The sequence below is a fragment of the Lipotes vexillifer genome, unplaced genomic scaffold (assembly GCF_000442215.2).
Source record: "Lipotes vexillifer unplaced genomic scaffold, Lipotes_vexillifer_v1.1 scaffold1179, whole genome shotgun sequence".
NCBI lineage: Eukaryota > Metazoa > Chordata > Mammalia > Artiodactyla > Lipotidae > Lipotes > Lipotes vexillifer.
In genome coordinates, this window is record NW_006783890.1 from 1,505,687 (window position 1) to 1,516,144 (window position 10,458).

Below are 10,458 nucleotides of genomic sequence, written 5' to 3' on the forward strand. Positions count from 1 at the left end.
GAGAAAAAAAGGTAGTTATGGGGAGATAACAGTGAATGGTTTCATACTGGGAACAAATGAAATGGCAGGGATGATCCATTTCAGCCAGGCAGGACAGCTTACTCAGAATGCTGGCTCAGAAGCCAGAAGCGCCAGGTTCGACATCCTGGCTATAGCTCTAGCTTATGGCTTCTTGAATGCCATCAATCTAATTAACTTCACTGGATCTCAGATTCCTCCTTTGAAAAATGGGATGGTTGATTTAGGTGAATGCTCATGTCTAATTCTGGTTTGAAACAATAATTCTGTTTTTTTCTTTCAGAGAGGAAAAGTTATGCCAATGAAAATTTGGTGTTAGGATACTTGGACCAGTAGCCATGCTTATTATATAAAAGCAAACGTCTATTCAGACTATAGTATATCTTAAATCAGGCATTATCTAGGAAAAGATCATGAATCATAACCACATTATCATAGTTCTGTAATAAATTCTATAAATGAAACATTAACTCCATGGTCCACTATCTACACAAAGAAGCTCAAATTCTTCATTAATATGCCACTTAAATTTGCTTCAGTCAATGCACAGTACACAAATTACAGTAATGATTTCAGGATGCAAAAGACAATTCCTACTCTATAAAGGCATAGAGGGAATTGAGAAAGAAGTATGTAAAATTAGTGATTAACACATTAAGCAGTATTATTTGAACCAAACTATGATCATTGTGGCTGTTTATTTATTTATTGAAGCTAATCCATTCTAAAATCAAGAGTCTAAAAGGTTAATGCCTGATATTTTATCTATGGCAATGCTTTAATCTTATTTATATAGCGTTTCATCTATGCCTTACAATGTAATGGGAACGAATGTGCCGAATGTTAAGCACCTATTAAAATACCAGCCTAAATATTAGCAACGAATTGTTGAGTTTCAACATAGCCATCTCAAATCAAAGACATAATGCATTTACTTGCCTATATAGTGAAGTGAAACAAATAATGACTTAAAAAATAAGAATTACACATTCATTTCTCCCACAGTCCATTCTATGAATGGCATTGTTCCCTTCTTCTGCAAAAAAGGACCTTAGGAAATCAATTTCCCAAAGAAATCATGGTCTGGGTCCATACCTACATGAGTAACTCCAGGGCTTACATGAGAGCAAAACTTTTCTCCTTATGGATCCCTTCCAATAATACCATTAAACCCCAGAATTGTGAGCTGAAAAATCATGTCTTTCCACTAGACCTATCCAGTTTTGGAAATTTGCTGGGGTCAGTGTTGGAACTATTCAACTCACAGGTATGTGCTACTATGAGCAGGGCCTTCTTTCTGGTGAAACAGTTTCCCTTTTCTCTAGCACTTTGCTGCTCAAAATAAACATAGTAGAAGGGGAATTATTCATTTTGTAATTCATCATAATTGGTTTGTGACTTCCAGAAGGCCAGTTCAGGAAAGGAATTTATTACAGCTGAAACTGGGGAGAGGATACATTTATAGAACTTAATTAGAAGAAAAATATGATGAGAGGTAAAAAATGTCAGATTGAAATGAATTCTATATTCAAACACACATAAAAAGGCAAACCAAATCCTTGAAGCTACTGAGTATGATGTATGTTAGCTCACAGCTTTCCAGGCAGAAACATGCACACTTGACTGATGATAAATTACCCTCTTTACGTGAAGATAACTAAAATCATTGATGTCTTTACGAACTTTGAAAGATAAGTTTCCAAAATGACTTTTGTGGGGGAAACTATTTGTAGAAGTTAAGGGAAAAAAAAGATAAACACAAACCTATTGGTGGTTAATCAGTTTTGGAAGTGATTTTCCAGACTCTTTTGAACCCTTCTACTTTGAGGGCCCCTCCATAACACCTGAACTTCCTGAGCACTGATCCCACTAATCCCACTCTCAGTTTCTCTATGCATATATTTCTTTTCTAACATTACATATGACTTTTTTTCCTAATTATTCTGGACCAGTTTCAGTCAAACACTGATATTTTATTCTTTAAAAAGCATAATTTACGTCATCTATGAAATGGTCTTTAAGTGATTAGAAATATTTCCAGCGTGTATAGAAGGGAATTTAATGCTCTCGTAAGAATCAATCAACAAGTACTTGTTATTTAGTCACAGAATAAGTGCACCAGCAAAGACAGGGTCATAGTGATAAAGATCCCCAATCAAGTTGCAGATCCTGGGCTTCCTTGGTGGCGCAGTGGTTGAGAGTCCGCCTGCCGATGCAGGGGATACGGGTTCGTGCCCTGGTTTGGGAAGATCCCACATGCCGCGGAGCGGCTGAGGCCGTGAGCCACTGCCGCTGAGCCTGCACGTCCAGAGCCTGTGCTCCGCAACGGGAGAGGCCACAGCAGTGAGAGGCCCGCATACCGCCAAAAAAAAAAAGATAAAAAAAAAAAGACTTGCAGATTCTGATTCCAAACATTCCCTGTGGGAGATGATCAAGATGGAGAACACAGGTCAGGGGCCACAGACCAGAAATATTCCCCCAGATACAGAAGTTTAGTGAAGTTGAGTGTCATTATCAACTCCATAATGACGCACTGGTGTCTGAAATCCTCCTCCTTCTCTCCATCATCAATTAACAACAATAATATCCAACACTGTTTGAAAACTAAATATACACCAGAATTTGTACTAAATCCTTAATTCTCACAGCAAGTAGAAAGAAAGCTCATGAGGGCAAGTTGTGTACTTGCTGTATACTCACCCCCAACAGTGGCTGGGATATATTAGCTATTCAGTACACACTTGTCATATGTCTGACAGGAGGACTGACTTCGGTAGTTAGTTTTATTATATTATGACTAAGTAAACAGAGGTTGAGATATTATGTAAATTGCTCAAGTTTGATAATAGATGGAGGCTGACTTTGAATCCAGGATGGTCTGAATTTGAGGATCATGAATTTAGACATTTTTACTTAGTGTCAGTCTTTCATAGTTTATTATTTATACGTGTGTACTGTAAGTATCAATAATTCTTCTAACAGAGATGGGAGATATCATTCCCAGTAAATGTTTAAAGTCATTTAGTCATTATTAAGTCCTGAGTTAAAGAACACATTAGGAATTTTCAGTGTATATATCAGAGCTGGGTACCACCTGACATAACAGTCTTAAAAAGAGAACCCTGCTCTTTACAATAAAATGCTCTGGTCCTATAAGAGAAACCAGGTGAGTAGCACCCCTCATACATTCTGATCTACAAAGGCTTTTGTGCTAATATATTACATGTTGCACTTAACAAACTCATTAATTTGTTCTCTTGTGCTAATATAATGAGCCTTGTATTATTCTTTAAGTTATCAGAGGGCATTGTTTTATTCACCTATTTTCATACAGCACTCTTCAAAGAATAAATAAATATTCTCTGTAAAGAATAGATAAAGCATAAATGTAGAAGGATATTTAATAAGCATTGATTCCATGAGCATTTAATTCATTGAGAATTCTCTTAGTATATTCAGGCCTCAACTTTCATCATTCTATTTATCTCTAAATCAGTCTTTTAAAGAAGTTTAAAAATGGGAGAAAGAACTAACAATTTATAGGAGTCAGTTTCTGATCTCCAAATGGCATACATTAACTCATTTAATGGTCATAATGCCCCAATGAGTTAAGTCTATTATTATTCCTACTTTGCAGATAGGGAAACTGGGGCACAAAGAGGTTAAATGATCTACTCAAGGTCACAAAGCTAGGAAGTGGCAGAGGGAGGATATGAATTTGAGCAGACTGTCTCCAGAGTCCATCTCTCTCTGGAAAGTGAGCTCAGAACCTCATCCCTTTCCTTTTTTAAGATGATAACATTGGAGAAGAAGCCAGGCTGAAGATTGTATTTTTATCTAGGGAATTTATTGAGATGTATCTTGAAATTCAAAAACACTGATAATTTTTTTTGTCATTTTTCTAATGATGTGTGAAAAGGTTTTAACTATTGTCACTTATTTTCTGGAAGTTGGGCACTGGTTAGGTTCAGAGTGGTGGAGAAATAGATCAAAGTTGATTGGACAAACAAGTACTTACGATCTAAAGCTGAGGTTGACCAACATTTTCTTAAAGGGCCAGAGAGTAAATATTTTAGGCTTATAGACCATATGGTCTCTGCCATAGCTATGTAACTCTCCTTTTCACAAATAAGGAGGGAATACTAAAACTGACCCATAAGGGTATTGTGCTGTGAGGATAAGTTGGTATACATAGAGTGGTTGGAACAACATTTAAGCATGGTCAGCTTTCCATAAATATTAGCTATTATTATTATTATTGAACATCATTGCACTTCACTGTAACCTGGCCCTTCAATGTAAACTTCTATCATCTACACATGCCTCTTTTAAAGTTCACAAGTAGTAAATTTAGTCCTTAAAATTGTAAATATTTAGAGAAAAATGATGTTTCCATGTGGTTTTGACAGACACCAGACATTGCTGTACTTTATTTGATGTTAAATCCTCTGACAATAATGTAGGACCCACACATAATACTTTCACACATGAACATAAGGAAGCTTTGTGGTGGTCTCTTTCATAATGTGGTTTTTAGGAATGTATTGTGGGAAACAGTGGACAATACGTACACATTGACCCCTCTCCCTGCCTTCATGTACACAGGTAGCATCAAGTAGTTGCTGGTCACTGGGGATGGGTTCTGCGAGGCCCTGGGCATACTGAGATGAAGACAACACAGTTCCTCTCCTCATGTTCTGTCCACAAATAGGTATCCCTCTTCTAACTAATCATAAAATGATTTTCCTTCTCAAAGATGTCTTCCCGAAGTTCTAATTAATAAGCATAATGAGTTCTTACTTAATATCTTCCTGGTGCCTGCCCTAAGTGCCACAAAGTCATTTTACTTTAAATTTTGAATATAACCTTTCTGCTTCCCTTTAACTTACTATTAATTATAATTGCAAGATTCAAAGACAAAGGCCCTGTCACCTCCTTCCTAAGTTAATAAGCCTGTGACTAGGGTGAAAATAGTACAGGAAAACATCTTAAGGATTCAAAAAAGGAAATTGTGGGTGAATGCTAATCCTGCCTCTTAATCAAGTCATGTCCTGATGAAGCATCCATAAAATGTTTTGTTAAACAATATACCAGGCATGTTACATAAAATATTATGTTCTATCAGAGATTTTCTCTCTTTTATAATAGGGCACATCCCTTATAATAGACCACGTGATATACACTTCAGAATCTCTCCTCTCTAATTGAAATTGTTCTTTCCAGTAGTGGCGCTACACAAGGATATTTTGGAGGGCATGTGTGGGGGTGTATGGCGAACACTATTAATTATCAACAGAGTCACTGACATAAGCGCCACTGTTAGACTTTTCAGAGAGAAGAATATTAATCTAAAAAAAGATTGTCACAAGAAAGACTAATTAGATACCCCTGTCTTCACTTTAGGTTATTCAGCATTGCAAATGTTTCCTTCACTTCAGTTCACAGGCTCTAATTATTTCCAACACAGAAGATGCTCAGTGGGTTGAAAATGAATCAATATCAAAATGTGTGCCCTGTGAACAGTGGGTGACCACTATCTACTCATCCTTAACGATAGCACACAGTCACACACTGCACATGCTTTTATCCAGCTGACTAGGACAAAAATATACAAAACATCTGTCTGTTGCTCAGCTGATAACTGCATCTTATATTTGGGTATGCATCAGGATTTACAAAGCACTCTAACATGCAACTTTTACTCTTTATTTCAACTAATATGGATTAAGAGCCTACGATGCAGTATGCAAAACAGACAGGAGCAGCACTCTCAGGGAGCTTACATGTGAATGTGGGGAAACAAACAGCAACAATCAAATGACTGAACAGAATAGCCTAGCTATGAGAAAACCCAGCAAAGTGATATGACAATGATTTGTAGGAGAATGTTATTTTTGTTGTTGTTGTTGCAGAGCACGGGCCCTAGGCACGCGGGCTTCAGTAGTTGTGGCTCGTGGGCTCTAGAGCACAGGCTCAGTAGTTGTGGCGCACGGGCTTCATTGCTCTGAGTCATGTGGGATCTTCCCGGCCCAGGGCTCGAACCCGTGTCCCCTGAGTTGGCAGGCGGATTCGTAACCACTGCGCCACCAGGGAAGCCCCGAGAATGTTATTTTTGATGAGGTGGTTACCAGAGTCCTCACTGAAGACATGACATTCTAGCCAAGATCAGAATGGCAAGAAGGAAGAAGCATTTTTAAGACAATTTAGGGGCACAGGTGACTGCACCTGCAAAAGTGCTAAGGCTCGGGTTTCCCTGGTGGCGCAGTGGTTGGGAGTCTGCCTACCGATGCAGGGGACGCGGGTTCGTGCCTCGGTCCGGGAAGATCCCACATGCCGTGGAATGGCTGGGCCTGTGAGCCATGGCCGCTGAGCCCGCGCGTCTGGAGCCTGTGCTTCGCAACGGGAGAGGCCACAACAGTGAGAGGCCCGCGTACCGCAAAAAAAAAAAAAAAGTGCTAAGGCTCAAAGGAGTTGGTGTATTCAAGGGACAGAAGGAAGGCCAGGGTGACTACAGAGAGAGGCGAGGACTGTGCTGAGGATGGATGATGAGCAGGTGGAAAGCAAGGACCAGATCATATGGGGCCTCACAGGCTGAGAAAAAGAGACTGGCATTTATCCTAACATCACTGACTAGTTTTAAGTAGGAGACCAATATATGAATGATAATTATTTAAAAGATCTCTCCAGCTCCTGTGTGGAAAATGAGAAAGTGGGGAGCAAGAGAAAAAAAAAAAACAAAACAGTAGCTAGGAGTATACAGTAGTAACAAGTATAATGGCTTTAGATCCATTTAACACACAGCTCCTCATTATTATGAAAGGTGTCACTTTAGTATATTAATATTTTTTGCCATTATCCTCAGGAACAGTCAACTCATAGTTCTTCTCACTAATAAAGAATATTAAATTATTAAGTGTACTTTAAAAAAGTGCCAAAGTAAAATGGATTAAAAGCCATAAAACAAATGTGTGCACAAAACAATGAAAAAATCTGTCAAAATAAGATATCAGGTCACATTCTTTTTCAGAAGTCAGCTAAGAAAATGTGAAAATATGAAATATTAATACTTCCTGGGCACTTTAAGTTTAAAAATGTAATATTATAGATTTTATTCAAGACTATATAGGATTTATATTGTCAGGATCTGGAAAGTAGTACCTACCTTTCATTTTTATTAAATAGGTGAGGCGTTTTCACAGTTTGTGGCATTATTAATAATGCCCCAGAGGGTAGTTAGTCATAAAGACTAACACTTCCTTTTTATTTTTCTTGTGCAGTGTTCTTCCAACCTCATACTTACAGTAAATTTGGAGTCAGGTAGGGTAACAAATAGTCTTCCCCTTGCCTTGCTGCGTGGCTGGTAGTTCTAATCCCAGTCATGGGCAAGGGAAGAGGCAGGCAAGATTGTATGTGTGTCCTGGCTCATCTCTAGGGCAATACTATTTTTGTTACCTCTTCTATATACTTATAAAAATGCTCCATTGAAATTTGTAGATTTGTATTTTTATAAGAAAAATTCCCCCAATACATATACAAATGTAAAGATTTTCCACCAAGACTCAAAGATCATTTGTGAAAAGTCAACATATATGCAAATATGCAGCCTCATAATCTTGCAAAGTATACTACCACCTCATCTACACAGCTGGGCATCTTTGTTTCATGGCGTGGAGGGAGCTCCCACTTTGGTGAGTGCACAAGCCAGGCTGTTTCCCAATTATCTCCCAAATTAAAATTCTTAAGATCAGGGGCCTTAAGAAAAGCTATTTAAATTTATTATGTTTGTTTTCTCACATTAAAAAATGTAATATCATTTATCCTGTCTCCTTCACTTCATTCCTGTTTTATTAAATAAAACAAACCTTAAGAAAGGATATTCTTAAGCTAAACAATGTATAATTTCCATCTTCTCCAGAAGTTCTTGTTCCAGAAGTTGTTCTAATATGTGAAAGAAAGACCATTTCAAGATACACAGAGTCAACTAAATGAAATTTATAAACTCCAAAGACAGAGGAATACAGGCCCCACTATTTTGGTAAATGGAATAAAGAAGATCAATGTAACAGGTCAACTACTTCCAGATTTATGAAAAGAGCTCCTGGAACGTTCCTGCTACCTTAGCAGCTGAACATTTTATGCTACATAGTTTTATATACACTGTGTTTCATGTTATGAAATTGCTGTGTAGTTCTTTATGGTTTAACAAGTTTGAAAAGTTACATTACACATTTATATTCTTAAGAAACCCATTTCAATAATAAAGTTTATTTGGATATTTCATGTTTCAGCAATCTACAAGAATTCTGTGTAGTTATAAATATAAGAATTTTCCATTTCCTTAGTATATTAGTGACACAGAGTAGATGCTTTTCTAAGCTTAAGTCAAACATCTTCATGGTAAGAGCTCTATCATGAAACATCTCTTTTCAAGGAGGATATTTAGAAATATAAGCTACATATAATCTAGGAATAATTGGAAGTGTTACCACTTAAGACATGGAATTGAGGTACATTTATACATTGAAGTATAGTACAAAAGTCTGTTCTGAACTTGGCCTAATTTATTAGAAACCACCAAGCCAGTGTGATGATTGTGATGATGTTTAACTCTTGACAACTTCTTTTGGTACCTGTCTGATAAGTAAATTAGAAAGCCAAAATGAATTATGTATGGCTGCTTTATTAGTAAGGAGTACTGGCTAAAATTCAATACTTTTTTACAAAGTAAGTTTTGCAATTTGAGACATATATTGAAATTATCATAAGTTACATAAATCGTCCTGAGTCTCAATTTCTATATTGAAAAATGTGCTAAGACTGAATGAATTTACATCATCATGTCTCATTTGTGTCAGAGGCCATGTGGCAGAACTGATGGGGACAAGAGAAGGGAACTAATTGGCACTCCCTGTGTGTAGCTGGTGATATTAGAGGAAGCTGAAGAGCACCAGTGAGTGAGCCCCCATCAGTTTCCAGGGGACTGAGGAGAAGGAACAGGGAGTCGGATGAAGGGGACAGTAGTAAGAACTGAGATTATAAAAACACCTTACTAAAGCTATTTAAAAACACAGACAAGTGGAATTCAGGGTTGGTGGCCAGATGTACACAGCCAGAATTGATGAATAAAATAAAAAGTGTAAGTTTAAGGGGAGGAATTAGATGGCCAATCAGGCCAAAGTGAGATCTGCTAAGATTTGCTATGGTGGGACATAAATCCTAAAGGGAACAAGGTAGACAAAAATGGATCCACACAATGGCAGATTAAGAAAAGCAAGAAACAGGGCTTCTCTGGTGGCGCAGTGGTTGAGAGTCCACCTGCCGATGCAGGGGGACACGGGTTCGTGCCCCGGTCCGGGAAGATCCCACATGCTGCAGAGCGGCTGGGCGCGTGAGCCATGGCCGCTGAGCCTGCGCGTCCGGAGCCTGTGCTCCGCAAAGGGAGAGGCCGCAACAGTGAGAGGCCCGTGTACGGCAAAAAAAAAAAAAGCAAGCAAGAAACAGATATGAAATGGGTCCTGATAATTGTCCATGTAGTAAGATGCTGCTTCATCTGTCTTTTATTACCACGCATTTGTCTCTGCATCGTAGATGCTACTGACCTCTTCCTTCTTCTACTCCATGTGAAAGAAACAAAAAAAAAGAGGTATGTATTGATTCCCTATTCTATTTCGAACTACCCACTTTGGGTAAGAAAAGGGGACAGAGAGAGCAATCCAAGCAGTAACCTGCTACGATTTCAGGTAAGCCCTGGACCTTCTGTTTTTGCCCAGCCCAGTATTACAATCAGTTAGAACAGGAGCAACTGCACAGATATTCAATACCATGATTTATTGTCTACCCTGAGTTCTACCAAATTCAGTGGGAGAAATAAAAGGTTATGCACCATTCCCAGTTCTCTGAAGCACACAGCTTAATCAACACTCCTTTAATAAATAACTCAAATTACTTTTCTTATTGCAGCACTCAATGTCTGTAGCACAGACCCCTCTGGAAATTACCCAGTGCTTCTCCTATACCATAAAGCTCTGCTTCCAGTTATTTTTGTATTATGTGCTTATATTTGTGTCTGTGTATTTGTGTGTGTGTGTGTGTGTGTGTGTGTGTGTAGTTTGTTTATGTTTTAACGTTTTGTTGTCCTTAGCGAGGAGAGGGAATCTCACTGCAAGGGCAATCAGGAGAGATGGTTAAGTGTTTGCTGTAGTGTTAACCCCTTAACCCTGCTTGTTTAAATTCCCAAGTCTGAAGTCCTCTCTACCTCACTCACAGAGGTAAAAGAATGCATAAGAGTCTTTGGTTCTGTGTACTTGCACATTCTGCTTTATCTCTTCTCAATATAAGGTTCCAGTGACCTGTAAAATTTCATCTGATTTAATAACTTCACTTATCTTAAATCTACTTGATATCTTTCCATCCTCTTATACAGCAGATCAGCTGTCCCCC

The 10,458-nt window shown here is 38.2% G+C and overlaps 1 protein-coding gene across 1 annotated transcript in view; it reads right to left on the reverse strand.

Moving 5' to 3' along the window:
* The window catches only part of SPAG16 (sperm associated antigen 16), a 906,862-nt gene that overhangs the window by 490,537 nt on the left and 405,867 nt on the right, over positions 1-10,458 (reverse strand). The gene's annotated exons all lie outside the window — the stretch shown is intronic.